The sequence below is a fragment of the Tupaia chinensis genome, unplaced genomic scaffold (assembly GCF_000334495.1).
Source record: "Tupaia chinensis unplaced genomic scaffold, TupChi_1.0 Scaffold000249_2, whole genome shotgun sequence".
Taxonomy (NCBI): Eukaryota; Metazoa; Chordata; class Mammalia; order Scandentia; family Tupaiidae; genus Tupaia; species Tupaia belangeri.
In genome coordinates this window covers 2,539,684-2,549,723 of record NW_006159729.1, presented here as the reverse complement: position 1 = coordinate 2,549,723, position 10,040 = coordinate 2,539,684, and the positions used below count along the sequence as shown (strand labels likewise).

Here is a 10,040-nt window from a genome sequence, read left to right as displayed (position 1 = left end):
GGTGATTGCTAAGAGGAGAGAAAGGTGGAAATAAATGCACCTGAAGACAGCCTTCTCTGAACTTCCTCTCTTTCATCCTAACAATGACATGTTTCAATTAGTCAGTTTACCTTTTGACCATACCTACAGTTTGCTTGTCTACTATGAGAAGAGAAGCTGGATCTCCATGGCTCATCCCCTTCTTTCCTTTTCAGTCTCCTGTTCCAGGGTTCTCAAAGTGGTGTCCCAGACAGCAGCATCAACATTACCTGAGAACATTTAAGAAATGCATTTTCCAAACCCAGCCTTGACTCCTGAAATAGCACCCTGGGGTGGGAGAGGTGGCAGGCAATCTATACTGTAACAAATCCTCCAGGTGGATCTGTGCACACTCAGGGAAGAAAGTTTGTCTTATCTGAACCCCTGATAAGGACTGCTTGTCTCACAACAGCCCACGCACAGTGCTCTCACAGGCTTTTACGTCTTTAGATTCTTTGTGAGAAATAGCAATTTCCCTGGGAGACACAGTGTAACTTTCTTTGTCACTCAAGGTTCAGCTTAGTGACCAGCTATCCCTGAGTCTCAGTGGGTGCTCTGTCCCCTTCTTCATTTTGTGCTGAGAACTGTGAGCTCTGGGAAACAGGGATGAATCTTCTTTATCCTTGAATTCCAGCATCTGTTTCAGTGATTGGCCCATAGTAGGTCCTCAGATAGCACTTGCTGGACCTGCAGTAGGGGAGACAATGTGATTATCGTAGGGAAGAACATTAAACTTGGAGACAAAAAACTCTTCAGTTGAAGACCAGGCTTAATCTCTTTGTAGTAAAGTAGCCTTAAAGTCATATGTAAAGGAAAAGTTAATTACTTTTTCAAATACTTGATGAAGCTGTTTGCTAGTGAGGATTGCACTAACCTGGTCTCTGAAAATGTTCCCAGATGCCCATGGACCTTCATCTAAAACCTAATAATGAAAAGGAAAAAAAAGGACTGTTGTGTGGTCATTGGATCATGTTGTTTTGGTGCAGTAGACAAAGCCTTGTGCTAATAAGCATATTATTTCCACTTTTGGTTCTACGGTTATTGAATTTGTTTCTCTATGACTAGGAAAGATAAAATAGAAAAATCAATAAAAAATAAAAACATACCTCTCACGAGTTTTGTTAGAGAACACACCCATCAGGAATGTGTATCAGCTTTGAACTGGGGGATGGACTCTGCAGGTGCACCGAATTGTGAGAATAGTCCCAGGGTCAAGGTTAGCCATGGTCCAGACCAGGTACTAATGAAAATGTGCCTTGAGGGACCCAGCAGATAGTGTAATGATTACATTGTTGGATTCCCAAATAGTCGGCTCCGGTTTGAGTCCCAGGCTTGGTGGCTTAAAACTCACACCAGGCACATGTGTGTGCTTGCCCAAGAGTAAAAATTAAGTAGGGGGCCAGCTGGTGGCATGGTGGTTCGGGCATATGCCAAGATTCCAAGCGGAGAATGAAGAAGAAGGGATTAAAGCATGGCCATGGCCATTCCCCTGGGGGTGTGTGTGTGGGGCATGATTTCTCACTTTCTGTCTCTCTGTCTCTGTCTCTCCGGTGAGCACGCATACACCCTATAGTAAAAATCTTTCTCAAAAAAGCGAAAGAAGAAGAAAAAATGTTCCCTGATATCTCAGCAACTGAGTTGCGGGTCTAGCATCAGTTGTCACTACCCCAGTAGAATCATGGGAATCATATAGGGAGCCACTGGGAGGGCATGTAGAGGAGATAGGCAAGTTCTAGGGGCTTGTCCTATTGCCAGGGTTTTGCCCACTTCACTGAAATCCTTTGCTCTGAGAATTTTGTCGTCATGTACTCTGAATTCCACTGGTATTTATGGGTGAATTAGAAGGGATTAAGGTGAGTTCTTTCCTTCATTTTGCATTCTGCTCAACCCAGGGGACATCTATAGAGACAAGCTAAAAAGATAGTCTGTGGCTGTCTGGTAGCTCCCCCATTCTCTAGTCTAGGTATGCGTCTCCAACAATGGAGTCTAGAATAGCTAAGTAAATGATTGCCAGTGCTGGTAAGCCAAGTGGTACCTAGAGATGGGTTGACTTGGCACATAGTCTTGCTTTCTGGTCCTGAGGAACTGTGAACAGAACAAACTTTCAGCCAAGGAAGACAGATCATTCTTGGTTTGTTTTTAAGTTTCCAGGAGACTGGAAATAAACTTGACAGTTCAACTTCCTTGGCTAGTTGAAGTGAAAACCAAGGTTGTCCACTTATCTCAATAATTAAGGCACAAAACACCCAACACAGCTGGGTCTGACTTTTCCAAACCTAGGGCATGATGGTTGCAGTTAATTCACTGTGGACCCAGTCTTTAATTCATTGTGGGTTGTTTGGTTGTTTGGTTGTTTCTGAGTCAATGTTGGACAGCAGAATAGACAGCTGAAGCATAGTTCAGAAAATTCTTCAAAAACGGAGCTCCATTAGAGCTTGTGTTTTGTTTATTATTATTTTTTAGTTTTGCTATAGGGCATGTGCACTCATGAGAGAAAGAGAGAAAGTGAAAATCACTTCTGGGGGTATGGCTACATGGCAATCCCTTCTCTTCCATTCTCTCGGGTTCTGGGGCATGCAATGTACATGCACCCAGCATGTTTTTCAAGCCATGGACCTTCATCTAAAACCTAATAATGAAAAGGAAAAAAAAGGACTGTTGTGTGGTCATTGGATCATGTTGTTTTGGTGCAGTAGACAAAGCCTTGTGCTAATAAGCATATTATTTCCACTTTTGGTTCTACGGTTATTGAATTTGTTTCTCTATGACTAGGAAAGATAAAATAGAAAAATCAATAAAAAATAAAAACATACCTCTCACGAGTTTTGTTAGAGAACACACCCATCAGGAATGTGTATCAGCTTTGAACTGGGGGATGGACTCTGCAGGTGCACCGAATTGTGAGAATAGTCCCAGGGTCAAGGTTAGCCATGGTCCAGACCAGGTACTAATGAAAATGTGCCTTGAGGGACCCAGCAGATAGTGTAATGATTACATTGTTGGATTCCCAAATAGTCGGCTCCGGTTTGAGTCCCAGGCTTGGTGGCTTAAAACTCACACCAGGCACATGTGTGTGCTTGCCCAAGAGTAAAAATTAAGTAGGGGGCCAGCTGGTGGCATGGTGGTTCGGGCATATGCCAAGATTCCAAGCGGAGAATGAAGAAGAAGGGATTAAAGCATGGCCATGGCCATTCCCCTGGGGGTGTGTGTGTGGGGCATGATTTCTCACTTTCTGTCTCTCTGTCTCTGTCTCTCCGGTGAGCACGCATACACCCTATAGTAAAAATCTTTCTCAAAAAAGCGAAAGAAGAAGAAAAAATGTTCCCTGATATCTCAGCAACTGAGTTGCGGGTCTAGCATCAGTTGTCACTACCCCAGTAGAATCATGGGAATCATATAGGGAGCCACTGGGAGGGCATGTAGAGGAGATAGGCAAGTTCTAGGGGCTTGTCCTATTGCCAGGGTTTTGCCCACTTCACTGAAATCCTTTGCTCTGAGAATTTTGTCGTCATGTACTCTGAATTCCACTGGTATTTATGGGTGAATTAGAAGGGATTAAGGTGAGTTCTTTCCTTCATTTTGCATTCTGCTCAACCCAGGGGACATCTATAGAGACAAGCTAAAAAGATAGTCTGTGGCTGTCTGGTAGCTCCCCCATTCTCTAGTCTAGGTATGCGTCTCCAACAATGGAGTCTAGAATAGCTAAGTAAATGATTGCCAGTGCTGGTAAGCCAAGTGGTACCTAGAGATGGGTTGACTTGGCACATAGTCTTGCTTTCTGGTCCTGAGGAACTGTGAACAGAACAAACTTTCAGCCAAGGAAGACAGATCATTCTTGGTTTGTTTTTAAGTTTCCAGGAGACTGGAAATAAACTTGACAGTTCAACTTCCTTGGCTAGTTGAAGTGAAAACCAAGGTTGTCCACTTATCTCAATAATTAAGGCACAAAACACCCAACACAGCTGGGTCTGACTTTTCCAAACCTAGGGCATGATGGTTGCAGTTAATTCACTGTGGACCCAGTCTTTAATTCATTGTGGGTTGTTTGGTTGTTTGGTTGTTTCTGAGTCAATGTTGGACAGCAGAATAGACAGCTGAAGCATAGTTCAGAAAATTCTTCAAAAACGGAGCTCCATTAGAGCTTGTGTTTTGTTTATTATTATTTTTTAGTTTTGCTATAGGGCATGTGCACTCATGAGAGAAAGAGAGAAAGTGAAAATCACTTCTGGGGGTATGGCTACATGGCAATCCCTTCTCTTCCATTCTCTCGGGTTCTGGGGCATGCAATGTACATGCACCCAGCATGTTTTTCAAGCAACTAGATCTGAGACTTAACACCCAAATTCAACCACGTGGAATCCAGCTGCCCCAATTACCATGCCACCAGCTCACCACTACTTAATTTTTCTTCTTAAAACATGACTTCGTTTGTGACAGCCATGCTCTTGAATTCAAATACAAGTCTAGCCTGTTTGCTATCAGAAGTTATGGTGATGAAATGTGGGAAAGAAAACCAAACACCTATTTGTTTATGTCTTCAAAATTCACACAGACCTTTTTCTCTTGTGAGGGTTGCAATTAATTGATCTCTGGAAGTTTCCCCAGAACGCAGTGCTATTTGGCCTTTGCTGAGATGGGTCTAAGGCTAAGACCTGTGTCTGGCCTTAATGGAGCACCGTGTATGGGACAAGGCACAAATGAGGCACACCCCAGGATGAGTGCTCCTTTTGTAGGGTAACTAAGCTCAGCATTTTACTGCCAAAATCCAGGATTCATAAATTAAAAAATTGAAAGCAGTCTATTATCCTTGGTGTATTATTCATGATGCTAGAAAAATAACTTGCAGCAACCAGGAACTGTACCAGACAAAATAAATAGTCATAGGTAGGTAGGCTTCTCCAAAAAGCTTACAACCTTATTTAATAGCTACAGAAATTGATCATAAATGCCAGGCTTGGAAAGGCTCATTTCTTGTCAAGAGCCTTCGTTGTACCCAAACATATAAACAGCAGAGAAGTGATTCATTTACTGTTCTCTGCACTTTGCAAAGCTTTAAAAACGCTGTTACCTTGTAAGGTAAGTGGAAAACTTGGGGGGGAAATGTCAAAAGGGCTCACAAAAGCCTTGAATTAAATGCCAGTAATAAAGCAAAAAAAGAGGTTGGAGCACATGTTATATGACTGTGGGGAATCTTTAACCAAAGGAGGAAAATGTTATGCTGTCTATGCTTTGGTTAAAAAGAGCAAAATCCAGGAGCCAGGAAGCAGGGCAGATGGAAATGTATAAATATAATAGGGGGAGAATCTGAGGGCAAATACCATGGATGGAGTGTAGTCCCTTCAGAAAGCCCTTGGTGAGCACACATGTGGAGCAGCTTGAACTTCTTCAGAGCTAATGGGCTTTTCGTAGGCAAATCTACAAATAGACCAGAGACCTTGTTTAGTGCAGAGAGTTATTTCAGATTCCTTTGCATTGTTGTTCATTTCCAGGAACATGTTCATTTTCCAAGGCCCTGGCATGTATGCCAGTGTGAAGTGGTTTTTATTAAACCTGGGTATGATAGAAACACATAGACAATCCCAAAACACTGGAAAGCTCATGTACACACACACACACACACACACACACACACACACACTCACACACTTACATATTTATTGTCCTGTTTTTCTTTTTTCAATTTTAAGCAAAGCACATTTAACTTTAATAAATCAAAGAAATGCTAAGGAAATATGCTTAAAACTTAAAGCCAGGAAACAGGTTAAGATTCTGTTCAAATAGTAGGTACATGAACCTATTGGCAGCTCAAGACAAGACAAAAATCCTTAAAATTGGAAAACAAAGCCTAGAAAAAAAATCAACAATATTTTAGTCAAAAGTCATAAAAAATTCTATTTCACTAGTTCAGTCTGATGTACTTTATCTTTTGTTGTGATTGAATTTTCCCAATTAAATTCTGGGATATAATATTCAACTCCAGACTTGTCCCCATGATTAAGTTGGCCATTTTCTTAGTTTTTAAAGTCTTATTTCTGTGCAACTGTATTTAATTTTTCTGGTATAGCACTCCTTACAGAATTTCTTGGAGATTTGGTCTGGTGTTGGTAAATTCTTTCAGATTTTGTTTATCTGAGAATGTTCTTGTCTTTTCTTCCCATATTAAGGATAATCTTGCCAGGTATAGTATCCGTGGTTGCAATTGCTTTTCCCTTAACACTTTGAAAATATTTTCCCATTCTTTCCTCACAAGCATTGTTTACAATGAGAGATCCGCTGTCAGCCTGATGGGATAGCCTTTGTAGGTAACTTGCCATTTCTATATTGCCATTCTTAGTATCTTGTCTTTGTCTGTGGTTTCGCTCAATGTGGCTATAATGTGTCTTGGAGAAGATCTTCTTGGATTGATTTATTTGGGGTCCTTTATATTTCTTGGGACTGGATCTTTGAATGCTTCTGTAGTTTTGGAAAGTTTTCTTCCAGGATTTCATGGTATAGATTGTCAATGCCCTTATGGGTCTCTTCTCCTTCTGGTAATTATCCAGATGTTTGGATGTTTGATGGTATCTAGTATTTCTCATATAGTATTGTCATGTTTTTGGACGATTTTCTCAATCATCATGGTGGATTTTTCTAGGCCGGTAATTCTATCTTCTACAACTGAGATTCGATTTTCAGTGTAATCTAGTCTGCTTAGAATACTTTCGAGGCAGGTTTTGACTTCCTGTATTATAGTCTTCATCTCTAACGGGTTTAGTTGATTCTTTTTTAAAGTGTGTAATTCCTCTTTTAGATTTTGCAAGAATTTCCTCATCTCCTGAAGCTTGTCAGCTTCTTTCCCCTGCCTCTTCTGCAGTTCATTGCCTCTCTTCTCTTCGATCTCTGTGAGCTTTGTCACCATGAAAATTGTAAATTCTTTATCAGACATTTCTATGAATTTCACCATACTGTCTGAGGATGAAGAGGACTTATGTTTCCTAGGAGGAGAGGTATTTTCTTGTTTTTCCATATTTCTTGTGACCCTGCGGTGATTTCTAGTCATTGTGTATTTCTTCTAATTCTTAAAGTTCAGTTTGAATGTTCAGAGGTGTGCAGGAGAAGGTGATCTGCAATTTCTCTTCTGTTACATTCTCATTCTTTGTGCAACAGAATCAGTGGGAATAGAGGAATATTCTGACCTTATCTGTATTTGGACGTATAGATTCTGTTCACTTGGACCTGTCTAGACACTTAGTGAGCAGAGGTGTATTTCTTCTAATTCTTAAAGTTCAGTTTGAATGTTCAGAGGTGTGCAGGAGAAGGTGATCTGCAATTTCTCTTCTGTTACATTCTCATTCTTTGTGCAACAGAATCAGTGGGAATAGAGGAATATTCTGACCTTATCTGTATTTGGACGTATAGATTCTGTTCACTTGGACCTGTCTAGACACTTAGTGAGCAGAGGCTGAGAAGCAAATGAATAAAGATAAAAAAGAGAAAAGAATAAAAGAAAAAGAAAGAAGAAAACATAAAATAATAAGAAAAAAGGATAATAAAAAACTATAGATTTTAATATTAAAATGCAAAAATTGAAAACTATGTGGCGTGCTAGCATCAGTTCACAGCTGAAGTTCAGGATCCATGTGGAGGTGGGCCTGGGTTTGTGCCTTTCTGGAAACAAGTGAGGAAGAAGTTTCAGCAGAAAATCTGCATTTTAAGTCTCTGAAAACACTAGTTCACAGCTGAAGTTCAGGATCCATCTATTGCCCTGTTTTTCTATTCTTACAACTTCTTCAGTGTATCCTCAACCAGTGACTACACCCATAACCACCTAGGAATAGAGAAGAGAGAACAGAGGAGAGGAGATAGAGAAACGTCAGATAATTCGACTTGCAATCTTGAAGGCTTTCTCCTCTGAAGAATTAGAACAAAATAAAAACATTCCATGGCAAAAGAAGAAGTAGAATATAATAAAATCATTCCATGGCTAAAGAAGAAGTAGAATAAAATAAAAACATTCCATGGCCAACCCCATAACCTAGTAGTTAAGGGAGCTGGATCCCTGAAGGTACAGAAAACCTTATATATGGAGCCCCACCACAGTCTGTGGCTGACTGGTTTGAGTCCTGGCTATGGTGGCTTCAAAAACATGCCAAGTACATGTGTCCATGTGCCAAATGTAGGCAGGATGGGGAAATGGAGGGAAAAGGATCGTGGTGTGACCATGCTCCATGGAGGGGTACTTTTTCCCTCTATGTCTCTCTCTTTCTCTCAGTTTCTCTCTGGTGAGCACACATACCCTTGGGCAATTAAGAAGAAAAGAAATTGGGTAACTACATCTACTTACTTCTTTCTGCCTGCTTTTGTCTGAACTTCTGAAGGAGTTTTCTTTGGTAAAGTTTTCTAGCCATTGAACAGAAGCTTGATACTGTGGTCACTTGGACAGCTTTACAGCCCTCTGGAGAAAAGCACAATGAATCATTGTGCCTTGGGAGAGTTCTGTGAAGGAGCCGACATTCAATGATTGTGATGTCACAGGGCAGGTTAGTTCTTATCATCCCAGGGAGCCCAAGGAGATGACAGTGATTATCTGAATTCTCCTTCTCACAGTGGGTAGCCTTTCGGGGAGAGCTATTTCTTACCTGGGTACCACCTGGGAGCATTTCTTCTCTCTCTTCCTTTGTACTGGATAGTTATCAACTCCAATTTAGTTTCTGCAGGTGGACATGGGAGTTGACTCTTAATGGGCGAGGTGAGAGACAGTGCCACCTACATGGCAGGAGTGTGGGAGGATGGCAGGAGTTGCTTTGACATCATATCTACACGCTGGCATCATTTCTACATTCATCTTATTTTGGTTGGTGATTGTAGTGTAGAATTCCTGGTTCCACAAATGGGATAATGAAGTTTGAGGGGCCAGACAGTGGCTCAGCGGTAAAACACAGTTCTCTGCCAGGTTGACCCACTTGGGAAGGTTTGCATCCCAAGACCTCCCTGAGTACACCGGGGTCACATGTGTTGTGATCCAGGGCTGGGGCTGACTAAGGCTTATAGGTAGATCATGAAGTCAAGAATCTGTTTGGAGTACTTGTTTTCTTTCTCCTTCTGTCTCTCTTGCTCATGGAAGAAATGAAATAAGTAAAATTTTAAAATTATATTAAAAAGGAAACTGAAATTTGGGAGGCAAGTACCTTTGCTAAGGCCAGGTTGACAGTTCTCCCTGTCAGACTTGGACAGCCTTCCAGTTTTGGTCCTAAGGGGAGCAAAGACACGATTCTGAGCAGTAATGCCCTTCAAAATCCTGGCATGGAGCGACAGAACTGGAGAGAATAACACCCAGGGCCAGACTGTGAAAGAAGCTGTCATTTTGAAAAAAAAATAAGTCAGGTTTGTTTTACAGGGAGGCAAGTAGCTCTGAAAATCTAGGGAAAACAAAATTGCGGAGGAATCCATGAACTGGGTATTGAGCATATTTGGGTTTCTATGGTGCTAGTGAACAGAGTACACACAGGTAGCCTGGGGCTAGGTGAGTGCAGAGGTAGGAGTTCTCACCTCTTAAACTGTGTGCAGACCTGTCCTTTGGCTGTAGTAGGAATATAAGATTTTTAATCAGCTTTGTGTTTGTTTCTTCTCCCAAAGGGTAGACTAAAACAAGGGGATAAGTGAGGACTGTTACCGTGAGTATAATCCTTCAGCATGGTGTCTCAAATCAGTCTCCCTAGGGGTGCAGGCTGATGCTCGGTTGTCACAACTGACCCGTTTCCTCAGTCTGTTCAACCTCCTGCCCGTCTCAGTCTCCCTGCTATCTCTACCCCCAAGGTAAGATCTCCCTTGTGTAGTGGACCCAGGCCTTTGGACTCCTGGATGCTGGCCCAGCTAGACACACCTTAGTTCTGTAGCCAAGTTACAAGAAGGAACCACAGTGATTCCAAATTAAACATGACATAATAGACCGGCCCTTAAAGATGGCTTGTTTCCTGTTAGCTAACTGCTTTGCAACTTGTAGCATAATCCCTAACCATAGCTTCACTGAGTTTTCACAGGAG

The 10,040-nt window shown here is 41.6% G+C and overlaps 1 long non-coding RNA gene across 1 annotated transcript; it reads right to left on the bottom strand.

Moving 5' to 3' along the window:
- Positions 1 to 374: 374 nt before the first annotated feature.
- LOC102486433 (uncharacterized) lies at positions 375 to 8,452 on the bottom strand. Its single transcript, XR_334613.2, has 4 exons — positions 8,342 to 8,452; positions 5,337 to 5,433; positions 893 to 940; positions 375 to 705 (listed from the first exon to the last, which is right to left on the bottom strand). It is a non-coding gene; the product is annotated as an uncharacterized LOC102486433 (long non-coding RNA).
- Positions 8,453 to 10,040: the final 1,588 nt, after the last annotated feature.